This window comes from Triturus cristatus, chromosome 4_2 (genome assembly GCF_964204655.1).
Source record: "Triturus cristatus chromosome 4_2, aTriCri1.1, whole genome shotgun sequence".
NCBI classification, from domain to species: Eukaryota; Metazoa; Chordata; class Amphibia; order Caudata; family Salamandridae; genus Triturus; species Triturus cristatus.
The window spans coordinates 371,621,238-371,638,276 of record NC_140586.1 but is presented as its reverse complement, the minus strand read 5'-3'; the positions used below and the strand labels follow the sequence as shown (position 1 = coordinate 371,638,276).

At 40.7% G+C, this 17,039-nt stretch overlaps 1 protein-coding gene across 2 annotated transcripts in view; it reads left to right on the top strand.

Moving 5' to 3' along the window:
* Positions 1-17,039, top strand: part of LOC146833911 (complement factor H-like) — a 601,647-nt gene that overhangs the window by 154,175 nt on the left and 430,433 nt on the right. The gene's annotated exons all lie outside the window — the stretch shown is intronic.

Here is a 17,039-nt window from a genome sequence, read left to right as displayed (position 1 = left end):
CCAACAATTACACATTAACTAATGAACTTAAAACTGTGAAGAAGCAGTAAGATTGCATACGGGTGCTTCTCATATTGGCCAATACTAATATTTAGCCTGTTTTATGTCAAGCAATGTGATATATTATGTATTTATCAGATTTTTTACAGCCTTCATATCCAAAGAGCTGTACTAGTAGTCAACAATACAGTACTTAGATAACAAAAACGAAACAATAAGAAAAACATTAAAAGGTCTGGCATGGCTGCCAACAGATGTTGCAAGACCTCTGACCTCAGGGACTTTGCTCTCTGCCCCAGCAGCTCCGCTGTTGTGCCGCTGCCGCCTGCACCTCTCTGAGAAGGTAAGTGTTCGAGGCCTTCCTCCATCCTCAGGCTCCCGCCTACGTCTTATCCCTGGTCGTTTAGAGGGAGAGCATAGCTCTTCTGCTCTTCCGCTGTTGTCTGTCTTTGTGTTTGTGCCCATTTTCTGTCTTCATCTGTCTTTTGTAACTGTGCCTTTGTATTTGTTATTTTCTGTCTTTCTGTTTATTTTTTCCTCTTTGTGTCCTCTGTGCCCGTTTCCTTTCCTGTTGCTGCTGCCCCTGTGGCCTCTCCCCCCTGCTGGTTCCCGCTCCCGCCTCCCAGCTGTGCTTCCCCCCCCCTTCCCTTGTTAATAGCGGCTGCTGCTCGGGCATGTGAGCAAGACCTCTGACCTCCTGGTCAGGGACTCTGCTCTCGGCCCCAGCAGCCACACTGTTGTGCCTGGGGCATACTTTAAGTGGAATTTTATTTCATTTACACATGAGCAAAATAATTTTATTTTGATTTAATCTAAATAATATTTGTAACTTAAAATTAAGTTATTAATGCTGTAACATTTTATTTATAGTATAATTCTTCCTACTAGTGAAAGTTAACATATACAAATATTTTCTTTTCACATTTTCATAAATTCGTTTAATAAACCAAGATTTCTCTATACTTCACCATAGGGAGATTGGTTCCTCATGGCGAAGACCTTCACTTGTTTGTGAAAAAGTTCTCAGTAGTAACTTTACACTCGTAGATTAGGCTACATACCCTAAATTCAGGTGGTGGATAGATTGAAGTCTACAAGTTATAGTAAAGTTACACTTGTAAATGATGAGTAAACAAAAGTAATATATTTACTGCTAATTATAAAAGTAAACATACATGTGTAGGATTACTCATTTTTGAGTTTGCCTTTGTTAAAAGCCTCAATTGTACGGACATGCATAAGTCTACTAAACAAAGACAACGTCTATCTTAGCAAAGTGATAGCATGCTTGTGCAATATTTCAATTCATTCTATTACAAAGAACGCGAGATATGTACTTCAGGAATGCCACATTGTTGTTGCTCAGCTTTAAAGAAGAAACTCACATGGTTGCAGCCAATTTATCATTTTAGAAAATGAATTAAAGCAAACCCAGCACCAATATATTATTGTGGTCCCTGTCTCTCGAAAAAGCAGTACATACCAGTTCACCCAGATATGTGTTAATAAAAAGAGATTTATGGATAGCGAGTGGTTGCAGACGGACTGCGCTGTATCACGGACACCTTATGGGAAGATGGGTGTGACTCTGTAATCAGATTGGTGTGATGTCCTTTGTATTTCATGCTGGTTTCCTCTGTTGACCATTCAGTGGGCGGCTGAATTGAATGTATAGTTTCATGAAAATCAATAAAAGTCTGTTTAAAAAAAAATGGATAGCGAGTGGTGTGGGGGTTAGGATGTGCTCTCTGGCGAGTTCCATATTGTGGACCTTGTTTGTTTAGGAAAGCCCTGTGCTGCTTTCAAAGCAACTTCAGTTTATTTTTGTGCATTAACATTTGTCAGTGAAAGGAACCTTTGTGGTAGCAGTGTGATCGATAAGTGGAATGTAACATAACAATATCTTGAGAGTACACCTGCCTTGAGGAGGCATGCATTTTTGTGTAAAGCCCAATCCACCTTTTTTAGTTCGAGCTTCGATCGACCTGTTATATCTGATTTGTGGGGTTCAGCAAACCCACTGATTGCCATTGGTTCCTATCTGTGGTGTTCAGAAATGCTGCCTTGTTATTCGTGCATTTGTGTAAATTCCCCTCCTTTGCCTGCTTAGTTCTGTCCCTGGCAATTTCACTTATGGAACGTTTTGTTTGGCCATCACTGTACAGTGTGTGATGGCCCCTCCTCCTTGTTTTCATTCCTCTGCTAGTTTCATTTGGTAGTGGCTCTTTATCCATGCGGTTACTTGTGCAGGCACACGCATCTTCATGCTGCTCACAAGTTCATCCTGTAACGCTTGCACCTAAATTACATTGTGTACTCCCACTGCTGCCGCACACACATGCCGCCCCTTTCTATAAATCGCCAGGCCTCTGGACTCCCAAATGTGCAGTCAGAGACCCCCTCCCCAGAGACCCCCTCCTCACCTGCCCCCCTCTAAGCCCCTCCACCAGTGGTCAGCCATGACGCCTGTGAGTGGATGTCCAGCCGCCCACCCGCTCCATCACAGTTGATGTTTCTGATGACAATCGCAAAGTCCAGGAGGCAGACACTGACCCCATTTGTACACGAAAAAATGCCTTGTTTGCAAAATAGGACAAACTGTTAAAGAAACTGCAGTCTCTTCATAAGCTGGTTAGATAGACTTATCCATGCGATTATTTGTGCGGGCACACGCACCTTCGTGCTGTTCACACGTTAATTCTCAGCCCGTAACGCTCGCACATAAATTACGTTGTGTACTCCCACTGCTGCCACACATATGTGCCTCCCCTTTCTAAGAAACGCCAGCCCTCTGGACTCTGACATGTGCTCTCAGAGACCCCATCCCTGTCTGCCTCCCTCTGAGCCCCTCTTACAGTGGTCAGCTATGACCCCCACTGCACTTGTTGATGCCGGTGAGTGGATGTCCAGTCGCCCTCCTGCTCCAGATGTAGCAAAGATGATGTTTCTGTTGACAATCACAAAGTCCAGGAGGCAGACAATGACCCCTTTCTTACAAACAAAAATGCCTCGTTTGGAAAATAGGACAGATTGTTCAAGAAACACTGCAGTCTCTTCACAAGCTGGTTATATAGGCCTGTGGGTTGAGAGCCTGCTGTTCTGCTGAGATGTGTGTGCAAGTGTTCGGTTCTCGGGTGGCTCCGCTCCACTTTTCATTCTTCCCAGGCAGTGCGACAAAATACAGCCTCTGTGCTCCCCGAGTCTCTCTCAAAAGTCCTTCACCATCATCCATACATCCCACCTCACCCCACCCCACCCAACACCATGCTGGTCTGGGTTCCACTAGCTGCTCGAGCCCTTAAACCCCTCTGCAGAAACTTCATTCCACCTAAACGGAGGCCTCATTTAAACCCCCTGCTTTCAGGACCCTCACTCCTAGTGACTGAAGACCAAAGCGGTCGATAAAGCGCACAGTTCCGCCGGTACAGAACCAGACGAATACAGAAACCAGGTCTTTTGTTGGGTGACTATTGCTGCTATCAGTCATGACCGCCAGGAAAATTGATGACTGCCTTGACAGTGCATGGGGGTTGAAAAAAGAGGTACAGTTTCTCAATGGACATTAATAACAGCACAGTCGTCACATGTCAGTGCTCAATGCTGTTGTTTCTAGGCGGATGCGTTGTTTTTATAGATAATGACTACTTAACGCACTAAAACTGCAGAAACCGGAGTGTGCGTTTACTTGCTAAACGAATGGGAATATACTTGATAGTTTACAATTTTCACCAGTGAAAAAAAGATATAGATACATTTTAATAAGATGAGGAAAAAAGGATTGATAAAGATCAAAAAACCAATAAAATAATACCCCTCTTAAAATTGTGATGTTGGGCTCGGGAAATGTGAAAAATGAATGTCAAACCAAGATGTCAGTCTCAATCATCACCCACCACGCCCTCTCCATAAGTGCCATCCATTGCCCCCCAGTTCTGCAATGTTTACCTTCAACTACCTTTATAAAGCTTACGAAGCCCTCAATAAATGAATAGTTGTAAGCTGGTCCCATGTCTTCAGCGACACCAGTATCCAGCCCTGGCTTTTTATCCCACAGTCATTTGTAGGCCTATAGTTGGCAAGACTACAAATCCCAGAATTCCAAATGTTTGCTAAAAAGTTAGCACTGGAAATCGGCGATCAACGGCCCCGATATGCAGCTAATCAAAAAGCTGCACCCTCACAATATCCATGAGAAACAATTCTATTAATTAGCCTCCCTCGTGCATGAGCAATTGCTAATTAGTGAATTGGCCACCGAGGAGGCATCTTACAAGATGTGTTGCGATGAACACCCTTCCCTCCCACACTAAGAACTAAAACTTATTTCACTGAAAGGTTAGATGCTTTTTGGGATACATTTTAATAGAAGAACAGTAGATGTTGCAGCACCCGGGCAAATGTGCTGCATGGATAAAGACTTATAAGGTCCCGAAGGCGAGACCGATTGTATTGCAAATGCTTGTTTAGTGCATAGGGCTTTGTAGCAAAACCCATGTGTGGTGCATGTGAACACCGTGTTCCACTCATGGGATGCCCTTTGACACAAAGTAGTGCGGACCACTTTTTACGTATTTTTAGGGCAACTTTCCACCACAAATCAGGATGTGCACTGAAATATAAATCCCAATTCAGGATGTTGTTCCTGTTTGCATCACTTTTTGTGAAACACTGCACTGTCAGAAAGGATTGGTAAATCTGACCAACTGTCTCTGCCACTGTTTTGGGCTGAGCGGTGTCTCAAAAAGCTGAAGGACCTGAGCATTTCTATCTTACCACCTGTAGATGGTTGCTCATCACAGCAACTTTATAAGCATGTGCTGCTTTTAGTTGGAAATGTAGCAGCATTTGTTGGCCAATCTAAAGTAAACAAGAAAGTGTAACATAATAAAATATAGAAAGCAAGGAAGTAACATAATTAAAACACAACAGAGCACAAAACACCAAAACAACTGATGGGCAAGATAGATGGGTTGTGGATGATTAATGAATTATGAGGTAGAGTTCTTTGAAGAGGTCAGTTTTCAACTCTTTCCTAAATTGAAACCGCTTTCGGGCAGTCCTGTAGGATACAGGGATGTTGTTCTAGATCCTGGGTGCATAGTTGGAAAAAAGCCTGCTGCCTTGATTTCTTAGTGCCAAATAAGCAGGCTCACTGGTTGTGATGGCTTTGTAAATGATTCAGGGGGGCTTTGAGGGTGATGCAGGCAGCAATGGGAGATTAAAGAGTTCCATCAGGATGTGGTACTGTGATTATATTTCAGCAGGCCCTGGATGAGAGGCTCCGCTAAATGTAGGATGCCCTTAAGAGGTTCCATTGTGCAGCTTGAGAAGCCATAGAGCAGAACACATCACCACCCCAACAAAATGCAAAAGAACAAATGTTCTCAAACATTTTGATCATAGATTACCATCTCCAGACACTTGCTTTCATAATACAGCGTGAAGAGGTGTTTGCATCAATCACTGCTTCAACATACCAACGTGAGCATGAACTAACACCATGTAGGAAGCTGGCTCTTTATATAGTGGGAAGTTCAAAAGATTCCCTTTGTACTAGCTAACAACAATAATAAAGGCACTCCTGAGGTGTCCTTTCCAGGGGAATTATCACCTATGGGAATGACTACCAAGACCAGATAAGTTGACTAATGGGGTTATAAACACCCAAAAAATAAATCAAGAGGTTAAAAAAAAAGATTTTCTCAAATTGTCACACAGATGATCCAATACACAGCAATAAAAATAACATACGTAAAATAAATTCAATAGATCAATACAGATTTTATTAAAACAGTTATTTCTTTAAAAGAAAGGCGCATCACAAATATACACAATGAAAATAATTACATAGACCCATAAAAAAGTTGTTATTACACATAGAGAAAGCAATCTATCTAACAAATCAAATGGAAGGAAAAAATTATACACAAAAGCACCACAATCGTGCTTTGACAGTGTTGGTTTGTGTACCCTATGGACCAGTTACCACCAGGCTCACTGTACCCAAGTACTTAGCAAACTTGATCCCAGGACAAATACAACTCAAATTCGGAGCGTCGACGCGTTTCGGTGGAGAAATTTAAAGAACCACCTTCTTCAGGACGAGTAATAGTAATCCTTCCTTCTGTCAAATGTACATATATCGATTCCTAACAATAAAATATGTATATAACATACAGTCAGATCTTATGAATGATGAAACATAAAAACACATACATCACAAAATTATATAAAACATCCTCTAAACATCATTACTCAAAATCCTGAGAGAACTGGTCTCACAATTAATATTTAAACATCCCATTTATCCACTATCTTTATTAATTGCTGTGGCAGGATCAGAGTGAAGAAACTTGATTTACTTATTAAAAAAGGCAGACCAAGAAATACTGAATACACCCGGGCTTTAAAGGTCATGATAGTTCATTTCCATAGAGGAGACAATCAGCGAACTAGTCACTGAATACATGTTGCGTATATGGTATATTCTTCCGACCAACCGGCCATCATCATGTGGTGTAAAAAACAATCAACCAGACATATCTATTTTATCAACGACAAGGGAGCAGTCAGCCAACATAATTATTGTATTCAGAATTATGTATATTGATTAATACAATTCATAGGAAGGCCCATAGTAAAGGAAGTCAACCTTATTACTATTTATTCTATCCATCTTGGGTGTTTATATTCCCTAGTGTATTGGTAAAGCACATTGAGACTGATCCCAAGTCGAATCTCTAACTCACAGGGTTAGTAATGATAAAATCTCGACTCGGATATTTGTTCTTATATCTACTATACCAGTAGTATTTAAGGTCCCTAAATTCGTGGGCAACAGAAAGAATTGTTTGTAGTTTCTCTGTTGTAAAAATATTCAGAACATTGAATATAAACAACATTTTTTTTTTAATATATAAAGAAATACATTAAAATGTACGATAGGTAAATTGCTCGTAGTTTGTAACTGTTAGTTGAGAGCTTGCTGTCTAAACATGATGGTTCAGCCCATAAATAAATGTTTAAAAAAGTCGATGTGGGTATATCTGTCAGAGGACAAAGCACAAACAAACAGACTACATTGGTTACCAATACACTGACATAAGAGGACTGGGATGCTTAGTAATACTAAAGAGTCAATACTCACTTTAATAGACTTCCCCACACATCACTCTCCTTTGGTTTAATTAACCGGTTTATTAATTGGCTGAGGTCAAAGTGCTGTAGGCTTATAATCTACAAATGAAGATATATCGATGATTATTCTAATCCTAGACAAATACTAGCTGAGTTAATCTTACTCCATTAGGAAAATAAATTACACTTACCTATCAACAACAGTTATGTTTCTAAACGGTAGTTACTCGGCGATATCCCCGGGGACGAATCTCTTCTGTTTAAAAACTGGTAGGCTATAAAGGGAAACAATGCCCCCAATTTATTTAAACCCAAACCAGTATTTGCCTCATGATAATACATGTTATCACACCAATATATCTATTATATCATTTTATGGTGAATAACCACACATCGAGATACTCCTAAAAGCATTCAGGCACCCCATTTATACCGGTGAGGTACCCATATGTCGACAGATTCTTTATATATACTAATTAAGCGCGACACCAACACATTGTATAAGTGAAAAAATCAACACGTCCGCAATGCTTAACGCTGAGATATTGAAAGAGATAACAATCACGCTTCCGAACAAACCCTAAAGCATTTAGATATTTCTTCACATTATTAGCGCTATGAGGTCTTGACAAACCTCTAAGTGCCGAACCTTAAATACAAAAGAGGTTACCGCCCGTATTCTCTCTCACTTGCCTGTATAGCTCTACGTGTCCTGGGTTCCAATACACCAATTAGCTCATCGCAGCCAAACGAGTCCACCATAACTTAAGTTCCTTAAATACGTAGTGCGAGCCCTATCTGCGTCATGTACGTGAGACTGCCCATTCCTCAATGGTGCAACTCAACAAGGTATTACTGGGCGCCATCTTAGAGTGTCAATGTCAATAATACAGACATTAGACCGTCATATGCAATAATTTATTGTATATAGTCCAACATGTTATCAACAATGTCCAACATGTCTAGACGTAGGACTGAATGAGTGCACACATTAGCGTTCACATCAATTGTAGTGTTGTCCTGGCTAACTAGCGCGATTCAGGAAAACTTCCTCCATGAGTGTTGTGCAATGCGATTTTAATCCCTAACGTTACACAAAGGTACTCAAAGTATAGAAATACACTGTATAACTAAACTTAAAAATATTTATCTATATGTGTGTACTGGAGTATCTGCTTAGTATTGTATTTTTCAAGACACCCTGCAACCAGCGAAATTCCCATATCTCAATGGATATCGAAGAGACGTACTTATGGCACGTCTTATAATGGCGCCATTTTGGAACAGGCACCAGACATAGAGAAAAGGTCATTGCCACTACTTGACATGTTCAGAGTTAAAACCAAAGGAAATGATGGACGGAGTGTTGAACATTGCAAGCACTCACCCCCAGTCAACTGATCTGGGTTTAATCCATCACCGTTCTTTAGCCCACTCTGCCACCCCAGTTCAGACATGGCCATATGCAAATCAGTCTGACCCTGTGCCTCGTGGGAACAGTCCAGCCTGAACTGCCAAGCCATGTCTTTCTTGGACCGGAAACAAGCTTCCTAGGACCGGTTTCTGGCATTTCAGCCGTCTTCAGCCAGGCTTGCTTGAATCCAGTGGCAAAGTGAGCAAGGGACTCACGTCTGAGCATACCCATGTCCATAGTATTATTGAGTGACACGATGTTAAACAAGATGTATTGAGGATCATAATGTAACTTACCCATACTTGGGATTGTTCGGTAGTTACATGCGATCTAATTACATCAAAAATACCACTATCAATATACCACCACGATACAGACGGCTTCTATTTGCCTACATACTACATTGTAGTTGCTATTAGGAATGACCAAAACGATATCCAGTGTGTCAGATTACATTGATGAAGAACTATGCCTCTGATTGATCAAGTCATAAGGGCCAAAAGTTCAGTATCTATATTACCAATCTCAATCACTATTACTAAATGAACACTATTTTGGTTACTGTCAGTAAGGGGGTACTGTCCAGAATTTTGTTCCACTACACAAGAGGATTGAATCTATAATGGAAAAAATCATAAAGATCAGAAGTTCGGTGTCTATATTACCAGTCTCATCCAATCTTCCTTAGTGTTAAGGCCCCTATTCACACTATCAAGGATGGATATATACCATTGTTCTCTATTTTTCCGTTTCTTTTCCATGTCACCCCCTCTAATGTTACCAGTGATTTTCTCAATCACAAACCATTTGAAATCTGTATATTTGTGTTGCAACATTTCATAATGTTCTACTAGTGGGGCATTGTGTTTCTTAGTTTTTAATGCTGATCTATGCTCTAGTAATCGTAGTCTAAGTTCTCTCCCCGTCTCGCCAACGTAGACTAGTTCACATGGGCAAAGTAGGAGGTACACCACATTACTACTCCTACAGTTGTTCAGACTTTTAGAAACGAGTGTAGAGCCATTGTGTGACACTGATTTGGTATTTAAGCAGTGCTCACAGATACTGCATGATCCACATGGGAAGTTACCTACAACTTTCTGCATATGAACTGAAGCCTGAACTTGGGGTTTGTTAGCTCTATATGTTGTAACTAGATTCTTCCGAATATTATCATTCCGCTTGAATGCAAAAAGTGGTTTTTGAAGTTTGATTCCCATCCCTTCATTCAGAATGTTCCAATTAGAATTAATTACATTTTTCAGTTTGTTGCTAATGTTTGAAAATTGTGTTACGCATACGAGGCGTTTTTCTGATGTCTCATGTTTTTTCTTTCTATCATCTTGGTTTTGTTCGAACATGCTCTCACGGTTATAGAACCTCGCACGTTTTAGAGCTTGTTTAATGAGTTTCTTTGGATAACCGCGTTCTAGTAGTTTGCTCTTTAGTACCTCAGAATGTTTGTAAAAATCTACCAAAGTCGTACAGTTTTTTCGTAAACGAAGGAATTGGCCAAAGGGTATGTTATCCCTCTGGGCGCGGGGATGATAGCTTTTGTAATGTAATAGTGTGTTCTTATCCGTAGGTTTTGAGAACAATTCAACCATGAGCGTGCCCTCTATATTTTTGATGGTGATGTCTAAGAAATTAACTGAAACATTATCATATTGGGCTGTGAATTTGAGGTTGGAGTCGCCCAGATTGAGCCAATCCAAGAACTCCAAAAGTAATGCCTCTTCTCCCTCCCATATGAAAAAAATATCATCAATGCAGCGGCGCCACAAAGTAATGTTTTCATAAAAGGGCGCCGCCTCATTGTAGATATGTATATTCTCAAAATTACCTACATAGAGGCAGGCCAGGCTCGGCGCAGAGGTAGCACCCATGCTCGTGCGCTTGCGTTGGAGGAAAAGGTCGTCCTTGAATAAGAACATATTGTTCTTAAGAACTAGAGTGATGCATTTTAGAATGAATTCCTTATTTGCACCTCTGACGGCCTCAGGGGTAAGGTATTGATTAATAACTCTGATAGTGTCATCCTGCGGAATATTTGTGTATAAAGCTTCTATGTCGAGAGTGACCAGCCATTGTGTGTTCTCATTGTAACTGGCACCCTCGATCATAGAGATAATATGGGTAGTATCTCTCACATATGATTTCTGTTGGATAACAAGAGGTTTCAAAAAAGAGTCTGCATATTGGCTAAAGGGCTCTAGAAGAGAGCCAATGTCACTAACTATTGGTCGCATAGGTGGATCCTGTTCATTCTTATGAATCTTGGGTAATCCATAGATTGCCGGTGTGAGCGCATTGTCATTTCTAAGGAATTTTAATTCCGCTTCGCATATCCAGTTATTTTGGTCTGCCTCTAGAAGTGAATCATTTACATGTTTAGTTAGGGCTATCAATCTGGAATGGGGGACTTTGTGATAATGGTCCTCAACTTCTAACAGGGACTGCATTCTTCGATCATAATCATCAGTATTGAAAACAACTACTCCTCCACCCTTATCTGCTGGTTTAATCGTGAGATTGGGATCTTCTTTTAGGTTTTTAAGAGCCAGCCTTAGGCCTTTAGACATGTTGTTATTGTCCGGGAAAGCATTGTGAATAATATCTTTGATTTTTACATCTACCACATGTTCAAAGATTTCCACATTTTTACTGATGGAACTCACCGGCGGTATAAATGTGGATTTCCCCTTGTAACCGGAAATATTCTCTGGAGCCACAAAGTCCCTGTTTTCAAAGAATCTTGTTAATCTGATCTTCCTAAAGAAAGCTCTTAAATCCTTTTCTAAAGTAAATTTTTTGACATTGGATGTAGGGGCAAAAGTGAACCCTCTGCCTAGGACCTCCATTTCCTCATTCGTAAGAACCCTATTTGATAGATTAATGATGGGAATTTTGTTCCTATGTACCTGGTCTACTGCCAATATCTTTGGTTGCGTGTTTTGAGATACTCCTGGGGGGGATTTCGTTGATACTGGTTCCTTCCCTGGCCCGTATTCCCTCTGGTGCCTCTCCGTGGGCGACGTTCTAAAAAATCCCCATGGTTGTTATATGTGACTTGACCACCCTCATCTGAGTTTGAGGGTCCTTCTTCCTCACTGCTTGACCCTGATGTTTCTGAGAAGGTAACCCCCTTTCTGCCTCCTCTGGAGTAAATAGGTCTAGGTTCAAATGGTCTAGGTCCTCTTAGTTCCCTAGGTTGTGAAAAATAATCCTTTGTCGTATACGGATACACTAACTCTAAACTGAATTTATTGACATCTTTCTTTAACTTGATGGTTTTTTTGTTTATGAGATATTCCCTATATCCGTTAACCTCTTGGTTCATATCGTCTAGTCTCTTTTTGGCATCTTCCAATGCTGTGTTATCAAAAAGGATTTTCTCTAATTCATCAATTTCTTTCTTCTCTATGATGATCATTTCCTGCGCTGTCTCAATGATCAGGATGATCCAGTCTCGACTACATCTGTTTGCAATTTGTGTCCAAATATCTAGAAATTTTTTATTCTCTATAAAGAGACCCGGTTCATTTCTAATTTGTAATCCTATTGGGATTACCCCGGCTTTGAGATATTCAATAAGGAACTCGGCGTGTAGTTCAGTGCGTATTAGTTTCTTTTTAAGGTTGAATGCCTTGCTCCATTTATCATTGTTACCTGTTACCACCATAAATTTATTACCAGTTTTAGGTGCAGTGCCAATTATTTTATTGTATTGGTCCTCCGAGAACCCAAATGTTCTAAATGGGTCCATATTGTCACTCAAAGATCATGTATTATCATGAGGCAAATACTGGTTTGGGTTTAAATAAATTGGGGGCATTGTTTCCCTTTATAGCCTACCAGTTTTTAAACAGAAGAGATTCGTCCCCGGGGATATCGCCGAGTAACTACCGTTTAGAAACATAACTGTTGTTGATAGGTAAGTGTCAGTTATTTTCCTAATGGAGTAAGATTAACTCAGCTAGTATTTGTCTAGGATTAGAATAATCATAGATATATCTTCATTTGTAGATTATAAGCCTACAGCACTTTGACCTCAGCCAATTAATAAACCGGTTAATTAAACCAAAGGAAAGCGATGTGTGGGGAAGTCTATTAAAGTGAGTATTGACTCTTTAGTATTACTAAGCATCCCAGTCTTATTATGTCAGTGTATTGGTAACCAATGTAGTCTGTTTGTTTGTGCTTTGTCCTCTGACAGATATACCCACATCAACTTTTTTAAACATTTATTGATCAGCTGAACCATCATGTTTAGACAGCAAGCTCTCAACTAACAGTTACAAACTACGAGCAATTTACCTATCGTACATTTTAAGGTATTTCTTTATATATTAAAAAAAAAAATGTGTTTATATTCAATGTTCTGAATATTTTTACAACAGAGAATCTACAAAAAATTCTTTCTGTTGCCCACGAATTTAGGGACCTTAAATACTACTGGTATAGTAGATATAAGAACAAATATCCGAGTCGAGATTTTATCATTACTAACCCTGTGAGTTAGAGATTCGACTTGGGATCAGTCTCAATGTGCTTTACCAATACACTAGGGAATATAAACACCCAAGATGGATAGAATAAATAGTAATAAGGTTGACTTCCTTTACTATGGGCCTTCCTAGAAATTGTATTAATCAATATACATAATTCTGAATACAATAATTATGTTGGCTGACTGCTCCCTTGTCGTTGATAAAATAGATATGTCTGGTTGATTGTTTTTTACACCATATGATGATGGCCGGTTGGTCGGAAGAATATACCATATACGCAACATGTATTCAGTGACTAGTTCGCTGATTGTCTCCTCTATGGAAATGAACTATCATGACCTTTAAAGCCCGGGTGTATTCAGTATTTCTTGGTCTGCCTTTTTTAATAAGTAAATCAAGTTTCTTCACTCTGATCCTGCCACAGCAATTAATAAAGATAGTGGATAAATGGGATGTTTAAATATTAATTGTGAGACCAGTTCTCTCAGGATTTTGAGTAATGATGTTTAGAGGATGTTTTATATAATTTTGTGATGTATGTGTTTTTATGTTTCATCATTCATAAGATCTGACTGTATGTTATATACATATTTTATTGTTAGGAATCGATATATGTACATTTGACAGAAGGAAGGATTACTATTACTCGTCCTGAAGAAGGTGGTTCTATAAATTTCTCCACCGAAACACGTCGACGCTCAGAATTTGAGTTGTATTTGTCCTGGGATCAAGTTTGCTAAATACTTGGGTACAGTGAGCCTGGTGGTAACTGGTCCATAGGGTACACAAACCAACACTGTCAAAGCACGATTGTGGTGCTTTTGTGTATAATTTTTTCCTTCTATTTGATTTGTTAGATAGATTGCTTTCTCTATGTGTAATAACAACTTTTTTATGGGTCTATGTAATTATTTTTATTGTGTATATTTGTGATGCGCCTTTCTTTTAAAGAAATAACTGTTTTAATAATATCTGTATTGATCTATTGAATTTATTTTACGTATGTTATTTTTATTGCTGTGTATTGGATCATCTGTGTGACAATTTGAGAAAATCTTTTTTTTTAACCTCTTGGTTTATTTTTTGGGTGTTTATAACCCCATTAGTCAACTTATCTGGTCTTGGTAGTCATTCCCATAGGTGATAATTCTCCTGGAAAGGACACCTCAGGAGTGCCTTTATTATTGTTGTTAGCTAGTACAAAGGGAATCTTTTGAACTTCACAGTATATTTTGGTGCTCTGTTCCTTTGGACTCTATCGAGCCCCTCTCCTTGTGTTTGCAATCTTTATATAGTGGACCAAAACGAGGTACACTGTGCACATAGCCAGGCAAACCCCACGTGGTTACAGGGGCATAAACTATATCCCAAATGCTCTCTATTTTTGGTAGTGTGGTAGAGCTTTTAGGCATATCAGAGGGAAGTGCTAAGCATTTGTTAGCACATACAGAGGCTATCAATGAGAGACACACCCAAGAATAAATCTGAGAACAATTTAGAAAAATAGGTCATATTTTTATATTTATTTTAATACCAGGAACTTCGTTTTCAAGTAGGTACTTTTAAAATATCGATCTTGGCAGGTAACTAAAATATTCACTTAAGTGTGTCTTTATTCAGCAATGCTTTCCTAAGGGAGAAAAGGCATATATTGCATATAATTATCCATGTTTGTTTTCTGGCACTCTCCTTTGGGACTTAGGGCCGTGGGGGCCAAAGTCCAAAGTACCACCAGTAGTTACTCGTTACCTGTCCTGGGGCATCCGGGTGCAGAAGTGCTGGTCGGGTTGGTAGCTGTGTGCGCTACTTCAGTAGAAAGAAGGGGAGCATCTGGACACAGGCTGCAATGGGGGACTTGGGGACAAGTTCGAGGGCTCCCAATGAGGGGCTCTGGTCACAAGGGCCTTGGAGATACGGCGGCACAGCCTATTTGTCAGTACCCGGGCTGGGCTTTTGGCTCTGTTCATCCTAGAGCCTTGCGGTCATGTGTGTTGCCAGTTGAGGGGGGAAACATCAGGACAGGTAGGCCACTGTGGAAGTATGGCTCTGCTGTGCTGATGATACTCAATGGCTGCTTTGTCTCGGAGTCATTAGAGTCCCAACTGAACTCATTCAATCTTGGCTTTTTGCAAGAGGTGCGGTACCCCCGGTATTGGTCCATGCAGCTCCGATTGATCCTGGTGTCCTCTTACTTGGTGGGGGGACAGGGCTGACCTTCAGGAGCACAGGATACTCCTCAGGAGAGGCTGCTGCTCAGGCCGGCCAGACAGCAGCAACTCAGTAGACCGGACTTTATATTTCCATGCCTTTGGACTGCGGGGGAGTAGCTACTCAACTATAAGGGAGTTTGCTGGCAATTTCCGAAGTGCTGGCAGCCCATCGGGGTTCTTGGCAGGCTTTCAGCTGCAGGATGAGTTACTGGGTCGCGATTGTCAAGACTTAGGGCCTGATTTGGATTTCTGCAAATGGATAACTCCATCACAACGGTGACAGATAGCCCGTCCACTGAAATATAAATCTATTATAATTTCAGTGGCAGGATATCCATCACCGTTGCGATGGAGTAACCAGTGTGCCAGAATCTAAATCAGGCCCTTCGTGCAGCAGGCAGGGTTTGGAGCCAACAGTCCACAGCAGTCTTCAGTTCTTACTTTTACTTGCAGCTCTCTGTGTTCTCTTCTTCTTAATCCAGCAAAACTTTAATTCCTGGTATCAGGGGTACCCCTGAATACTCCATTTAGGTGCATTAAGGGGAGTGACATGTAGTAGCCAATGGGCTACTCACCTTTAGAGTGACTACATCCTCTCTATGACCACTTCCTGTGGGAGGTGGGCATAACCCTGAAACAGAGAGCAAATTTCCACCAAAAATCAAGATAATAGAATTCTAAGGTTGGTGTTCACACCAGGCAGCACACCTAAGGAGGTATCAGACCTGGTAGTGAACAGTCCTCTTGACTAGCTAACTTCTTTACCTGCCGTGGTGCCAAATGGGCCTAGGGCATGAGGTTGGCATTTCCCCTGTCTTGGGATGCTGGGATCAGATATCAAAGGTGGCAGAGGCCTTTGAAGCCTCCTGCCTTGATATGATCATTACTTAGCAATCCTGTTCTGGAGGGAAATGTCAAATTTATTTCACGTGCACAGTTACTAAAAACCATTGCAGTACAAATACTTTGATAAAAACCTTAAGAACTTGATAAAATGTGGAGATGCACACTTATATTTTACAAAGAAAACTGTAAAAGCTTTAGATGAGTTGGATTGGTGACAGTTAAAAAACAGTTTGATTTTTAAAAAAATGGGGAACTCTGCGTGTGTGCTATTGCAGAGTTTGTTGCCGGTGCAAACAATGTGATCAGTTCAGGAGGGTGCTCCACAGACGTTCTAAGGTGCTGGATTCAATGAGTCCTTCCCAGCTCAGCCTTAGTGGGAGCAACCTCCCTTCCTTGATTAAATGGGATATGCTTGGTTAACCAGTGTGTGAGGCTGCTGATGCTTCTCAGAGTCTGAGCCTGCATAAAGCAATTTCTGGTAGACCAGCTGTGAATTCCTGGTAGGGCTTCATCTGGTGGTCTTTCTATGTCTGTGAGTGGAGGCTGATGGTATTTTTTTGTTCGGCTAGCGAAATAAAGCTTACTAGTATGCAGCCAGGACTGCTTGCTTCCTTGAGTGAATTCCCCTCTGATTGAAGGGGTCTTTAGCAGCTGTCTACGTTCCTACAGCATCTCCTTGCAGGTACAGAGTAGGTGCACAATATCTCCCTGGCCGTTATTGCACAAGCTGCAAAAAGTTATGGTTGGCCCGCAGCCATGGTGGGAGGTTCTGAGTGCACGGGAGCAGCCCAAGGCGGTGCCTTAAGAATTTAATTTTTCGTGATTTCGGGAATACCAGGTTAAAGTATTTTTAAGGAGTGTCATTTTTATAGGTATTCAAAGCCATCCAGGTGTGAGATCTGGCAGAGAAGGCGGCTTTGT